The sequence below is a fragment of the Odocoileus virginianus genome, chromosome 2, assembly GCF_023699985.2.
Source record: "Odocoileus virginianus isolate 20LAN1187 ecotype Illinois chromosome 2, Ovbor_1.2, whole genome shotgun sequence".
Taxonomy (NCBI): Eukaryota; Metazoa; Chordata; class Mammalia; order Artiodactyla; family Cervidae; genus Odocoileus; species Odocoileus virginianus.
The window spans coordinates 28,621,355-28,635,722 of NC_069675.1; positions in this window are offsets into that span (position 1 = coordinate 28,621,355).

Genomic DNA, 14,368 nt, shown 5'->3' on the forward strand with positions numbered 1-14,368 from the left:
TCCTTGCGGCTAGAAGCTCTTCTGTATAGATGAATATGCAAGTGTGATCAGCCTGCCTTAATTCTTCCCTTCCCCCCCTCCTTCCACTCTTTCCTTCCTTTGATCCACCTATACAATAAGTATTTCCAAACCTCTACTCTGGGCCAGGCACTGTGTTATTAAGGATTCTGACTCATGACAGGTGATTTTAGGATGGGGTAGGAAGGAGGGTAGAGTGCCATTGGCAGAGCTGGAATCATAGATGAGAAAGCCAAGGCCCAGACAGACAGTCAGAGGTACTTATATCCTGCAGTGCATTTGTAATCTATCCACCCAAAAGCCCACTGGACTAACTGGGCTTGAAGTAGAGTGTATTCTACATCTATTTCTTCCTGGAGCCTCTTGCACCCAAATTCCCTGGAGCTCTTACTGAATATGCAGTACTCAGGGCTTTGCTTCCCTTATGGCTCAGCTGGTAAAGAATCCACCTGCAATGCAGGAGACCTGGGTTCGATTCCTGGGTTGGGAAGATCCCCTGGAGAAGGGAAAGGCTACCCACTCCAGTATTCTGGCCTGGAGAACTCCATGGACTATGTGTCCATGGGGTTGCAAAGAGTTGGACCTGACTGAGCAACTTTCACTTCACTTCACAGGGCTCAGCCCAGACCTGCAGAATCCCAATATCTAGGGATCGGGCCTGGGAACTTGCATGGGCCACAGACTTCGCAGTTGAGCTTCCTGGACCCTCGAGTTTGTGGAAGTTGTGCTTGGGCATTGGATCAACTGAAGTGGGCCTTAGAGGGTCAGAGTCTGGAAATATGCGTGCATGTGTGCTAAGTTGCTTCAGTCTTGTCCAACTCTGTGTGACCCTATGGACTATAGACAGGCTCCTCTGTCCTTGGGATTCTCCAGGCAAGAATATTGGAGTAGGTTGGCATGTCCTCCTCCAGGAAATCTCTCCCGGTTCAAACCTGTGTCCCTTATGTCTCCTGTCTTGACAGTCAGGTTCTTTACCACTTGTGCCACCTGAGAAGCCTGTCTAGAAATATATTTGGCATATATATAATTCCAGTGTCATGAGGATAGGTAAAAGAAATACAAAGCCTGCTCCAGGTCCAGCTCTGCCACTCACTGGCTAGGTGACCTTAGCTAGTTGACCACAGCCTAAAAGTAATTATTTGAGCCAGACCCACCAACAAACATACCCTTCCTTGATCTAGAATCATGCTTATGTCCAGGTATCCTGGATGTTCAGCCCACAGACAAAGAGGTGACGTCATTAAAAACCTTTCCTTTGAGTAATTCTTAAGGGAAACCTCTTCAGAGTTGGAGGACATTCTATTTCTATCCCAGACTCTCCTGCCTTGTTGTCAGGAAAGTTCCCTGGAGCCTAGGAACCCAATCTTTCCCAGGAGCCACCGTGAAATGTATCTGTATCATCTCCAGGGCCCTGGAGGAGGTTGGCCTGAAGCCCACTTCAACAACTCACATTCTTTCATAGAACAGCTGAGAACTGTCAGACAGAGAGATGAGGGAGATTGAAAACTGAGACAAGCGGGACCAGCTCTAGAAAAGTTTGCCAGAAAAGTTCCAGTGTCCCCAGTTTGCTGAGCTGGGAGCAAAGTGCTGAGTAAAAGAGATTAATTACAATCTGGGAGCTATTCTCACTGTATGAGCCCTCAATATGTTACATGTAAAAAGCATAAGACACTGTAACCTGAGGTAAGAAGCCAGTGGCTGGATTCACTCTGAGAGGTATGGCTGCCCGCCGCCTTCCTCAAAAGCAGATATTATGAGGAGAAAAGTCCAGGAGGGGGGGTGATGGGCAGGGCCCTCATGAAAATGCTGAGATTTCAATGACTCTCCTCTCTTCCCAATTCCCTGAAGAGAACTGCATCTCAACAGGTCTCAGGTTCATGGAAAAGATCCCAGACTCATTTGCTCATTTCTTTTTCATTTTGCAGCAAGTATTATAGGGCATCAACCACATGTCAGGTATGCAGCTAAGTGCCAGCTACAAGAGCCAAAACTGATGTTTTCTGGCCTTCATTGCAGCTTCAAGCCACTGGGGAATCACAAATCAAACATGCATATGAGAAATTAACAATGTAACAACACTGTGAGGGAAACAGCATGGTTCTGTGAAAAATGCATACGGGGAGATTTGACCAAACAGGGCAGGGGTGTACAGGCATTGGCCAAGAGGAGGGCATGTGAGTGCCAGAGAGTGGCCACGCAGAGGGAACAGCCTGTGCAAAGGCGTGTAGGCAGCTGGGAGGAGCTGAGGAAGGGTGCTGTGCGGTGGGCAGGGCCAGCAGAAGCTCACCCCCTCAAAGCTTTGGAAGCCCTAGGAGAATGCCTCCCAGAAAGGGAAGCCATTGTCACGTTGCTCGCAGGGGTGCTGGATTCTCAGGCTGCCTCTGATTCTCCCGGGGTCTCATTATGGGTCAGGGGGACCCTGGTCTGGAGCCCTGACTTCCTCTCTCTCACCTGCCACATCTAAGCAGACACCCAACTCCTATCCATCCCACTTTAGAAACTGCTCTCAAATGGACCTTGCTTCCTGAGTCCCCTGCCACTGCCAAGCCTTCCTTCCCCTGGACCGTTGCCATCCTCCACATTCTCCACTCGAGAGTCTTCCCTCTGCAGTCCCTGCTCCACAGAAGCTTCCTTCCTAAACACACACTCGGCTTCTACCTGACTTGTGCAGCTCTGGTGCTCCCCAGAGCCTGGAGGAGCAGTCCTGGTCTCTTCAGAGCAGCTCTCTCATCTCTGCTCTTTCTGACCTAACCTGCCCACTACCTTGTCTCCTCCCTCCCCAGCATGGCCTGCCCTCCCTTACACCTGATGCAAGAACTGCAGATGAAGGACTTCTCAGCCTTCCTCAACACATGCATACCATCTCTGCACTGCTCCCTCTTCCTGCAATGCCATTCCTTCTTTACTGGAAACTCCATTTCCTTTGTTAATATAGCAGCAGGCATATCACCTCCTGTGCCGGGACACCATCAAACCCCCATCCCTACTCCCTAGGCAGGAAAATTCTGCTGCTACAGATCTTTCTCCCTGGCTAGGGAGGGCAAACCTCTCTTGAGGGCAAACACTCATGCAGTGCTGGCCCATAATGGATGCTCAAGAAATAGTGAAAGGAAAGACCATATATTATGTTATTCCGTTTATATAAAGTGTCCAGAGCAAACAACCATAGGAGATAGAGTACAGATTACTGGTTGCCAGGGCATCGGGGAAAGAGGGAATTGGGAGATATGAGGTTTCTTTAGGGGTAATAGAAATGTTCTAGAATTAGAAAATGGTTGCACAATATTTTGAATATACTAAAAAAAAAAACCCACTGAATTGTACAGTTTAAAAGGGTTTAAATGGTGAATTTTATGTACTCTGAATTTTCTCTCAACAAAAAATTTTGGAAAAGAAACAAAAAGATAAATGAGTAATGAATCACTTTATCTTATTTTCTAATCACCTTTTATCTCATATCCTTTCCCTATTGGTTATTCAGTCCCCCATTAGCCAACATTTTATTTGAAATGAAAAATTTATCCAATCACAGATAAAGTCTGACTTATAATAAAAATACCAATTGGCAGTGTTGGATCAATGGGATTTGATTCTCTCATGATGTGTCTTTTTCTGGCTCATGTAGAAACTTTGAAGGGGAGAAGCTACCAGGTCTGTGTCATCTTCAGTATATACACTGCCCACTTTGCTAAAGACCAAACTTGGGCTGGTATCAGAGAAACAAGTTATTTAGGATTGTTCATTAGACTGTGACCAAAATAACTTCTCAAAGCATTTCATGCCCGTGGGCTCATTGGTTTATCATGAAAACCTTCTGTGGATGGGTGTCCTTTTGAGGGAGAGTGAAACCATGTGTCCTTCTTAGCTCAGGAGTGACCAGAGGGGCTGAACTTAGCTCTTCTGACCTGTCATTTCTGCTCCTGAGGGAGAGAGAATGAGCTGAACATTTTTCTACATGTGGGTTTTACTTGTTACTCTTGTACTTGTTATTTAAATTGAACTTGTTACTACTGAGTAATGCAGCCTTCTGAGAAAAATGAGAAAACACTGGAAGGTACAAGATCGAAGACATCACTGCAGTCACTTCAGCAGAGAAGGACAACAAAAAATCCCAGTTAATGAAGATGCTTATGTTGACTCCACTTCAAACAACTGACTCAAACCCCCATCTCCAGTTCTAAAAGACCTATGAGACACACCATTAAGTGGAAATTACAGCAAACCTGCTTCTCCCCAAGATGTCCCAAACACTCTCGTGATTAGAGAATTCTCAGTAGAGAAACTTAAGACCTGATTTACAATAATGGATCAGTTTCAGTTCAGTTCAGTTCAGTCACTCAGTCGTGTCCGACTCTGTGACCCCATGAACCGCAGCACGCCAGGCCTCCTTATCCATCACCAACTCCCAGAATTTACCCAAACTCAAGTCCATTGAGTCGGTGATGCCATCCAGCCATCTCATCCTTTGTTGTCCCCTTCTCCTCCCGCCCTCAATCTTTCTCAGCATCAGGGTCTTTTCAAATGAGTCAGCTCTTCGCATCAGGTGGCCAAAGTATTGGAGATTCAGCTTCAACATCAGTCCTTCCAATGAACATCCAGGACTGATCTCCTTTAGGATGGACTGGTTGGATCTCCTTGCAGTCCAAGGGACTCCCAAGAGTCTTCTCCAACACCACAGTTCAAAAGCATCAATTCTGTGCTCAGCTTTCTTCACAGTCCAACTCTCACATCCATACATGACTACTGGAAAAACCATAGCCTTGACTAGACAGACTTTGTTGGCAAAGTAATGTCTCTGCTTTTTAATATGCTGTCTAGGTTGGTCATAACTTTCTTTCCAAGGAGTAAGTGTCTTTTAATTTCATGGCTGCAATCACCATCTGCAGTGGATCAGGGACTGAGTTAATCTATGAAAACCTTTGTAAATATTTTCCCATGAATTAATAAGGAAACTCTCACTCATATTACAAAAGAGAATTTAACCATACTGCAGACAAATTATGTGAGTGATTTGTTATAAGCTAATACTTCCTTGGCACATACTATATGCCACGCACTATTTTAAATGCTTTAGATGGATTAATGCATTTAATCCTCACAATGACCGTAAAAGATGAATGTTCCTGGTGTCCCCGTTTTATAGATGAGAAAATCGAGGCACAGAGAAGTTTGATTATTTGCCCAAGGTTACACAACTAGCAGATGGCAGAGCTGGAACTTGAACCCAGGCAACATGGTTCCAAAGTCTACCCAACAAGTGGAGTCCACAGGGTAGTGTGGTTAGTGGGTCAAGCCATCAAGGCAAATATTTTGGCTGAAATATTTGCAGCGAAGGACACAATACACAGGAGTAAATCTGCATTTAACAGGATCTCACTGGAGGTTTAATTTGTGATTGTAAAAGCTTTCTGTTGTTCCGTTTGCTTTTTTCCCCAGAGAGGGGACAATCTGCCAAGACTGTTTTCATGCTTGTCAACTGGTGGGTGAGCCAGGTTAAAGACCTAGGAGCTTTGCTCTTGGGGAGCAGAGCGAAGCTAAGTGGACTGGGCAGTGAAAGAGGTGAGGTCAGCCTCCTTATCCAGCTCCCAGTCTCCATCCTCCTTGGCACTCTCCAGACTAGTCTTCATGTGCCTCTTGTCCTTGCCTCCAAGACACTGGATTCCCTACCATTTCAGAAAGACCAAAAGTCACCTCCCTTGTCCTCTAGAGAGAAGTGCCCTGTTTCTTAGGCAGAGATGGTTAATTAAATTTTCAAGTAAGTAGACAAGTCAGCACTAGTTCTTTAAAAAGAAAACTGTAGCGACTCAGCAAATTCTGAATATAAGTTGGATGTTTGCCTGACTTGTGCCCAAAGGGCCTGGTACCCACCTTCCCCCTGCCCCCACCCTATTCCCACCTCCTTACTTCTGGAAAATCTCAGCAACTACACTATTTCTTCATCCAAGTACAGGACCTGAGGGCCGACAGGAAGTGAGGACTCTGAGGTGGATCATTCCCTGCTCCAGAGGACAGAAGCATTCTGGAACGAATACCTTCTGCCTTTCTTGACCAAGGTATATTCCTTGGTCGATCATCACCAGGTCTACAGTGAGGGTCATGGTGGTTCCAAATGTGTGCGTTGAGCAAATTCTGGTAAAAAAGAGCCTGGCATGGGCCACAGTGGCTGTGGAAGTGGCCTTCTGACTTCTACTCTTTATAATTATCTATATATCTGGGACCCCTACAGAAACTTGGCATTACTTTGTTGTTTAGTTGCTAATTCATATCTGACTCTTTTGCGACCCCATGAGCTGTAACCCACCGGGTTCCTCTGTCCATGGGATGTCCCAGGCAAGAGTACTGGGGTGGATTGCCATTTCCTCCTCCAAGGGATCTTCCCAACCCAGGGGATCAAACTCTTGGCTCCTGCATTGGCAGGCAGATTCTTTACCACTGAGCCACCAGGGAAGTGGTTGTGGAAGGAGATCATGAAAGGAGGACTAGGGTCCTGCGTGACAGAAGCAGCTCCCAGGGAGGGAAGGGGCAGGAAGAACACTCCTGTTAGCTTGTCCTGGTGTGGCGAAGACCGTCAGGTGGTTGAAGAGACGATAAGGGAGAGTCTGAAGTGTCAGTGGAGCTGTGAGGGATACTGGCCATGTTTTCTAGCCAGGACACGTGGTCTGATCCAAATGTGGCATAGGGCCAGGTGACTGAAATCAGGGCTGTGCCAGGGGACCTGTGGCCCATAGTCAGGTCCACTCACACAGGAGTTACTCCTCTTGTGCTGTGTCCTCCAAACAGTTCTCAGCAAGAGGCGAGAGGGATCAGGGATGAAGAGACAAGAGAAGCCATGCTCTTCATGGTCCTGGAGTAGACCTGGGTGGTTTCCGTCCACCCAGACTCTGTTGCCTGTGGGAAGCACCCCCTCAGTGCTCTCGTCTCGGGGTTGGGGGTGCTGGTCCTGTGGAGCTCACCCCCACTGCCACCCCAAACACAGAGTTGGGCCGAGACCCAGCCAGGCCCAGCAGTGCACTCCATCCATCTGCTACAGTGTCCGCCCAGGCAAACAAGACAGATCTGGGACATGCGGAGGATCCATCAGGAGAGTGAAGCTCTCATGCAGGGGGCATCATTAGCTATGTGGATCACATCTGAGCGGAGGGACCAGAGGCCAACAGGAGGCCAAGCCTGCCAAGCGGAGCAGACTGAGAGACAGAGACAAAGAGAGAAGACGTCCTGATGAGGTCCTATGAGTGCCTTCCTGGATTTTCTGGTTACTCAAGCCCACAAAATGCTTTTTTAAGCATTTTAATTTAGCTACTTTAAAGTGGACAAATCAGCGACATTGAGGACATTCACAGTGTTGTGCAACCACCACCTTGGTCTAGTTTCACTTCCAGCACCCCAAAATAAAACCCCATACCCTGTACTCCTCATGTCTCCTCCCCTCAACCCTAGCAACCACCAACCTATTTTCTGTTTCTGTGGATTTACCTGTTCTGGAGATCTCATCTAAATGGAATCGTACTGGGAATTCCCTGGTGGTCCAGTGGTTGGGACTTAGAGCTTTCACTGCCAAGGCCTTGGGTTCAATCTCTGCTCAGGGAAATAAATCCTGCAACCGGCAAGCTGAGCAGCATGACCTCCAAAAAAGGCAGTCATACTATGTGTGGCCTTCTGTAACTGGCTTCTTTCATTTGGCATGGTATGTCTGAGGTTCATCCACATTATAGCTTATTTCAGCACTTCATTCCCTTGGAAGACTAAATAGTGTTCCATCGTTTGAGCAGACCACATTTCGTCTGTCTGTTCACCTGTTGATGGACAGTTGGGTTGTTCCCACCTTTCGGATATTGTAAAGAACAACACCACTACAAACATTCACAGACAAGTATTTTTGTGACACCTGTTTTTAATTCTTTGGGGTATGTGTCTAGGAGTAGAATTGCTGGGTCATATGGCATTCTAAGTCAAACTTTTTGAGGAGCAGCCAGACTCTCTCCATAACAGCTGAATGCGAATTCCTTTTTTTATTGTCATGTATGACTCAAGGTTATTTCCTGGTGGCTCAGATGGTAAAGAGTCTGCCTGCAGGGTGGGAAACCCGGGTTTGATCCCAGGGTTTGAAAGATCCCCTGGAGAAGAAAATGGCAACCCACTCCAGTACTCTGGCCTGGAAAATCCCATGGACAGAGGAGCCTGGCAGGCTACAGCCCATGGGGTCGCAAAGAGTTAGACAAGACTGAGAGACTTCACTATGACTCAAGAAGCCAAGGCTGTGCCCTTAACCATCCCCAGTGCCTCCAGCAGGATATCCTCACTGGTTTGGAATAGTTCCTGGGCTGGTGACTACAATGGTGTGATCCAACACCCAGGAATGATCACAGCTAAAGAGCCCCGTCCTATTGCCTCCTAAGGCCCCTAAGGAACCATGTCTCAGAACAGCCTCCATTTCTACAGCTGGGAGAAATACATCTAGGCAATGTCCCTTAGTCGGTCTGTCCATGCTTTCTGCCTGGCTGCAGTGCTGAAAGGAGCCAGGCTGTTTTGGGCCAACTTTCAGGTTGGGTCAAGGCTGTAGGATGGTCTTTCTCTCCATAGACCCAGGCTTTGGGGCTGAGATGGGTGAGGGAATAGCTGCCCACCCATCATCATGATGTGAATGCTGGCCTGGGTGCCTTGGGGAGAGCTGAACCCGGGTATCAGAGGAGGTCATAGGACACGACCGCTCGCTGGACCTAGGCTGTCAGAGGCTCCTCCCTCCCTCCTCTGTCCTTGGACTGTACATTCTGCACACTGTCCCCACAGTGGGAACTTTCCCAAAGATGCTGCCTTGAGAGAGTAACGTGTCATTGAGACTAACTGGACCCAGTTAAATCTTTTATATAAACTTTAAAGGTGCTGGCAGTCAAGTGCGGAGATCTACTTGCTTTTGTCTATTGCAAGACAAGCCTCGTGTGTAAGTTCCCTTACTTATTAGCCTGCCACCCATCAGTCTGAAGTAGTCTGCCTTTTTCTTGGATTTCTCCTTGCCTTCTGTGTATGAGGGCCAGTTTCAATTTCACCCAGGAAGCTCCCAGGTTACCCCCTCTCAAGGAGCAGAGGTTACTGAGGTTACAGATGGGATAAGGGTTCTTCACGACAGGTAGCCCCAAGAGGCCTTGGCAATGAAGGGAAGAGAAGGTGGGCAAGGCCTTGGTGAAGGAGGCCAGCACTGGGCTTCTACTCAATGCTGCTGATGTTGGCAATGGGATGCAGGTGATGGGTGAGGGCTGGGGTTGGCCAGGGGATGACAAAATGACCACTAGGTATTCCCCATCCTGAGATCCCAGGCTCTCTAGGACTGTAGTCCATGAGGATTTTGTGTCATGTGGCTTCCTCATGCCCTGTGAGGTGTTCTTAAGCTCCCATCTCTAAAACCATCTGCATCTCTCCAGGCAGGGCAGGCGAAGTGCTTTTCCCCACACCAGGCATGCATTGTTTAAAAATGGAATCACTCTTAATTGATTCATTAGCTGTGGGTGGCAGTGCCAGGAGAGAGCATGTGAGCTGGAGACCCCTTATCCTTATCCCCCTGGCTCCTGGCCCTCTGCCATGCAACAAAGCACAATAGAGACACAGAGAGGGTGAGGCTGTCGGGGGGGGGGGGTGGGCAGGGTGGTGATGGCGGTGGATTTGGGGGGACATCCATCCATCAATCCAATCAGACCAGTGCAGACTACTCCCTCTCTGCTCTCAGTCCCTCAAACCAGGGCTAGGGACTGGCAGGGCCAATTGGATCTGTACTAAAGGGAAAGGGCTGGCAGAGCCCACCAATCAGCCCCTTCTTTCTCATTTCTCCAGTGAGCCAGGGGTCTCTGCTCAGTGGAGACCCTTCTGATAAAGCCAACCAGGAGTCGGTGTCACAGCTTTGCCTGGGTGAGACAGACTTTCTCTGTGATGACAGTTAAGACATAGAAGAGGCTCCAGTACCACCTGAGAAACATCCTCTTTTGTGCCTGACCTCTGGTCATTAGGAGTTGTCATCTTTGAGTTTTAAAGGTTTAAATGTTTACAGAAAGGGGAGGATGTTTCACTTGAAGACCCCTCTCTTCTGCACTGTATTTCTCCTAGGAGAGAAGTGCCCTGGGAGTCACAAATCCCCCATCCCCCCAAATCTGGAACAGACTTGGGGTGGAAGACCCTCAAGGGGAGTGGGTGTGTAGAAGGCCAGTGTTCTTAACTTCTCTATTTTTGCTGGGAGAGTCACGGCAGTGTCTGGAGGAGGGAGCAGGCAGGAGCAAGGGGGGAGGCTTGATGTGAGTGGTTGCTGTGAATTTTAATTCAATTCTGTCTGGCTGGCTTACTGAATCAATGTTGGGAAAACACAGCACTCTCCTGGGAGGAGAGGTGTTTGGTATAAATAGAAGGTATTATCATTGTGAGGCAGTTGGGGGATGCCATGTGGGGCGTCTCAGGGCAGCTCAAGGCAGCTGTAAGAACCCCAGCGGTGGGCTGTGGGGCTGCCCGCCACCTGCTCTCATTTGCTTGTCCCGAGAGAAAGGGCCTTTCCTCCATTCAGAGCTCACCCTCAGGGTGACCTCAGCAAACCCAGAGTCCTCTCTGAGCCCTTAACCCCTTCTCTGCTGGACACACTGGGCCATGTCCATTCTCAGTGGGCATTGGATGGGACTGCAGCCCTTGAGGATTTTGTGCCACGCGGCTTCCTCATGCCCTGGGAGGTGTTCTCAGGCTCCCATCTCTCAAACCATCTGCATCTCTCCAGGCAGGACAAGTGAAGTGCTCTTCCCTATAGCAAGCACACATTGTTCAAAAATGGAATTACTCTTGATTGATTCATTAACTGTGGGTGGCAGTGCCAGGAGGGGTCATGTGAGCTGGAGACCCCGTGAATGGGCCGTAACAAGGGATTACTGTTCTCTGCTTGAAATCTTAGCAAGAGCTGTGCCTTCCCCTGACCCACCACCATGCTCTTTATTTTAATTTTTTGAACGACTTTATTTTTATTTATTTTTTGGCCACACCTCACAGTATACGGGATCTCAGTTCCCCATCCTGGTATTGAGCCTGGGCCCCCTGCAGTGGAAGCTCAGAGTCTTAACCACTGGACCACCAGGGAACTCCCCATGCTCTTTATTTTTAAACAGTTTTATTGAGATATAATCTACACACCATACAACTCATCCATTCATGTGTACAATTCATTGGTTTTAGTTTATCCACAGATATATACAGCTATCACCACAATTTTAGAACATTTGCATCACTCTCAAAAGACACCCTGTACCCCTTAGCTGTCAGTCCCCGGGCATCACGATGTCAGCACCCCAAGCAGCAGCTCTTCTTCCTGTCTCTATAGCTTTGCCTAATCTGGATGTTTCATGTAAGTGGAATCATATAATATGTGACTGGCTTCATAGTATGTTTTCAAGGCTCATCTATGTTGTAGTATGTGGTTCCTTTTTATGGCCAAAAACATTCCATTGTATTGATATATTATCTATTATTTATTAATTCATCAGTTGTTGGACATTTGGGTTGTTTCTACCTTTTGGCTATTAAGAATAGATATTTACATTTCTCTTGAGACTGTACTTAGAAATGGAATTGCAAGGTCACATGGTACCTGTGTGTTTAATCATTAGAGGAAATCCACCTTGTTCTTAACAATAATTGCCAAACAACTAATTGATTAATTGGGGCCCTAGGCAGTCAGTCAACAAATACTTATTTAACTCTTTCATTGCTCCAAGCACTCTTCTGAAAGCTGGGGAGATAACACCACGAGTAGAAGTCAGCCAGCTATGTAGCTTTGCTGCTTTAAAGACTTGGGTTTCTACTTTAAATGAGATGCGAAGAACTTAAAGGTTTGTTTTTTCTCCAAAAATGTTTATTGAAATATAACACAAACACTAAATTGCACATGCATGAAGGGTATAATTTCATGAGGTCTAACGTGTATTTATCTATGAAACTATCAACACATGACAGTGAACATCATTCCCCACAATTTCCTTGTGCCCCTTTTTAATTTTAATTTCTCCCTCATGCCTGTCTCTCTCTCTCTACCTAATTACTCCCAGGCAAACATGGACCAAACTACAGATTAGTTGCATTTTCTAGAATTTGTGCTATTTTCAGTATGCTTCTTTCACTTGACTTAATTATTTTGAGGTTTACCTATATTGTTGCTTGTATTAATAGTTCATTCCTTTATATTGCTGAGTATTAGTCCATTATATGAATATAAAACAATTTATTTTTCTATTTCCCAGTTGATAGACATTTGGGGTGTTTCCAGTTTGGAGCTACAGTGAATAAGCTGCTATGAAGATTTGTGTGCTTACCTTTGAATGGACATATGCTTTGGTTTCCCCAGAATAAATATCTATGAGTAGAATATTTAAATTATAAGAAAGTAACTATTTTCTAAGTTGATTGTGTCACTTTACATTCCCATCAGCAGTATATGAGAGTTCCAGTTACTCCACATCTTTTCTAACGTTTGGCAGAGTCAGTCTTTTCAATTTTAGCCATTCTAATAGTGTGTCGTGATATCTCATTGTAATTTTGATTTGCATTTCAAAATAACTAGTGTTGAGCATCTTTTCATATATTTGCCATCTGTGTCTTCTTTGGAGAAGTCTCTGATAAATCTTTTGCCAATTTTAAAAAAAATGTGTTGCTTATATTATTATTATTGAATTTTGAGAGTTCATTATTTAATTCTAGATACAAGTCCTTTATCAGACTTATGATTTGCAAATATTTTCTCCCAACTTGCGGCTTATCTTTTCATTCTCTTAATTGTATCTTTCAAATAGAAATTCTTAATTTTGATGAAGTCTGATGCATGAATTTCTTCCTTGGTTCATACTTTAGATAATACAAGAAAACTTTGCCTAACCCAAGACCACCAAGATTTTCTCCTATTTTCTTTTACAAATTTTACAGTTGTAAGCTTTACCTTTAAGACTATGATTCATTTTGAGTTAGTTTTTGCATATGGCGAGGCATATGAAGTTCATTTTTTGCATTTGGTTCTCCGGTTGGTTCAATGTGGTAGGTTGAAAAGACTTTCCTTTCTCCTCTGCATCACCTTTGCATCTTTGCTGAAAATCACTTGTCCTTTTACTTGGATCTATTTCTGGACTTTCTATTCTGTGTCATTGATCTATTTGTCTATCTTTATTTTCCTCCAGCTTTATTCTTTCTCGAAGTCATTTTGGCTATTCCATGTAAATTTTAGAATCAGTTTGTTGATTCTACAAAAGAGCCTTTTAGGATTTTGACTGGGAGTTCATTGACTCTAGGGAACAGTTTGGGGAGAATTGGTGTCTTAAAAATATTGAGTCTTATGAGCCGTGACCAGAGTACTATATATCCATCCATTTGTTCATATCTGTGATTGCTCTCAGCAATGTTTTGTAGTTTTCAGTGTTCAGGTCTCTGCAGGGTAACTGTGCTCCCATATATCTTAACATATGGTCACCTACTAGGTGAGCACCAGGTCTGTAGCAATAGATGGGGGACCACTTGCTGGGAACAGAGGTGATTATGAGTAAGTGATATAACTACCCACTTTCCCTGCCAGAGGGTGCCCTGTAGCTGCCACTTGGGGATTGACAAGTCTTTCTGGCTGCCATTCTGCAGACCTGCAAGCCCAGCCCAAGTGCCTTGGAAATTTGTGCCCAATCCAAGCCTGGCACCCAAACCCACTGTAGCAGGATTGAGCCTCTCTTGCAGAAGGCCAGCTCCTTCCTCACACTCAGCTTTGTCCATATCCTTTCTGACCTCATCATCTCAGATCTATGTGTGTCCCTTGAATCATTTTCCTGGATACCGTTTTCTAAATTTTTCAAGGAAAACACCCACAGATGAGAAATAGCCAGACTGGTGCTGTTAATGCCAGCAGCCAAGACATAGTGGTGTCAGGTGAATCAGGAGTCCAGAAAAACTTCTCTAGGTTCTTCCCCTGGGTATTTCTTACATTGGTCAGTTCCCACACTCATGCCCCATCCTTTAACCTCATAATGGGTTAAAGCAATAGTTGCCAGGCTGGTCTCCCATCCTTTAGACTCTCAGCTCCACATCATTTCTGCATGAAGTGGGCTAGATATATCCTCTTATGTCATCATATTGCTCAGCTGCTCAAGAACCATCCATGACTCCCAGTGCCCTCAGAATAAGGTCCAAACTCCTTGACCTGGTGTTCAAGGAAGCCCAGAATCTGGTCTTTCTCCATGTACCCCAAATAGTCTGTTCCAGCCAAACTAACCTTCTCACTGGCCTCAGCATGCTTCCACCTCTAAGCCTTTGCTCATGGGCACCCTGTCCTGCCCCTTCCTACACACACCTGTCTGAATCTCAC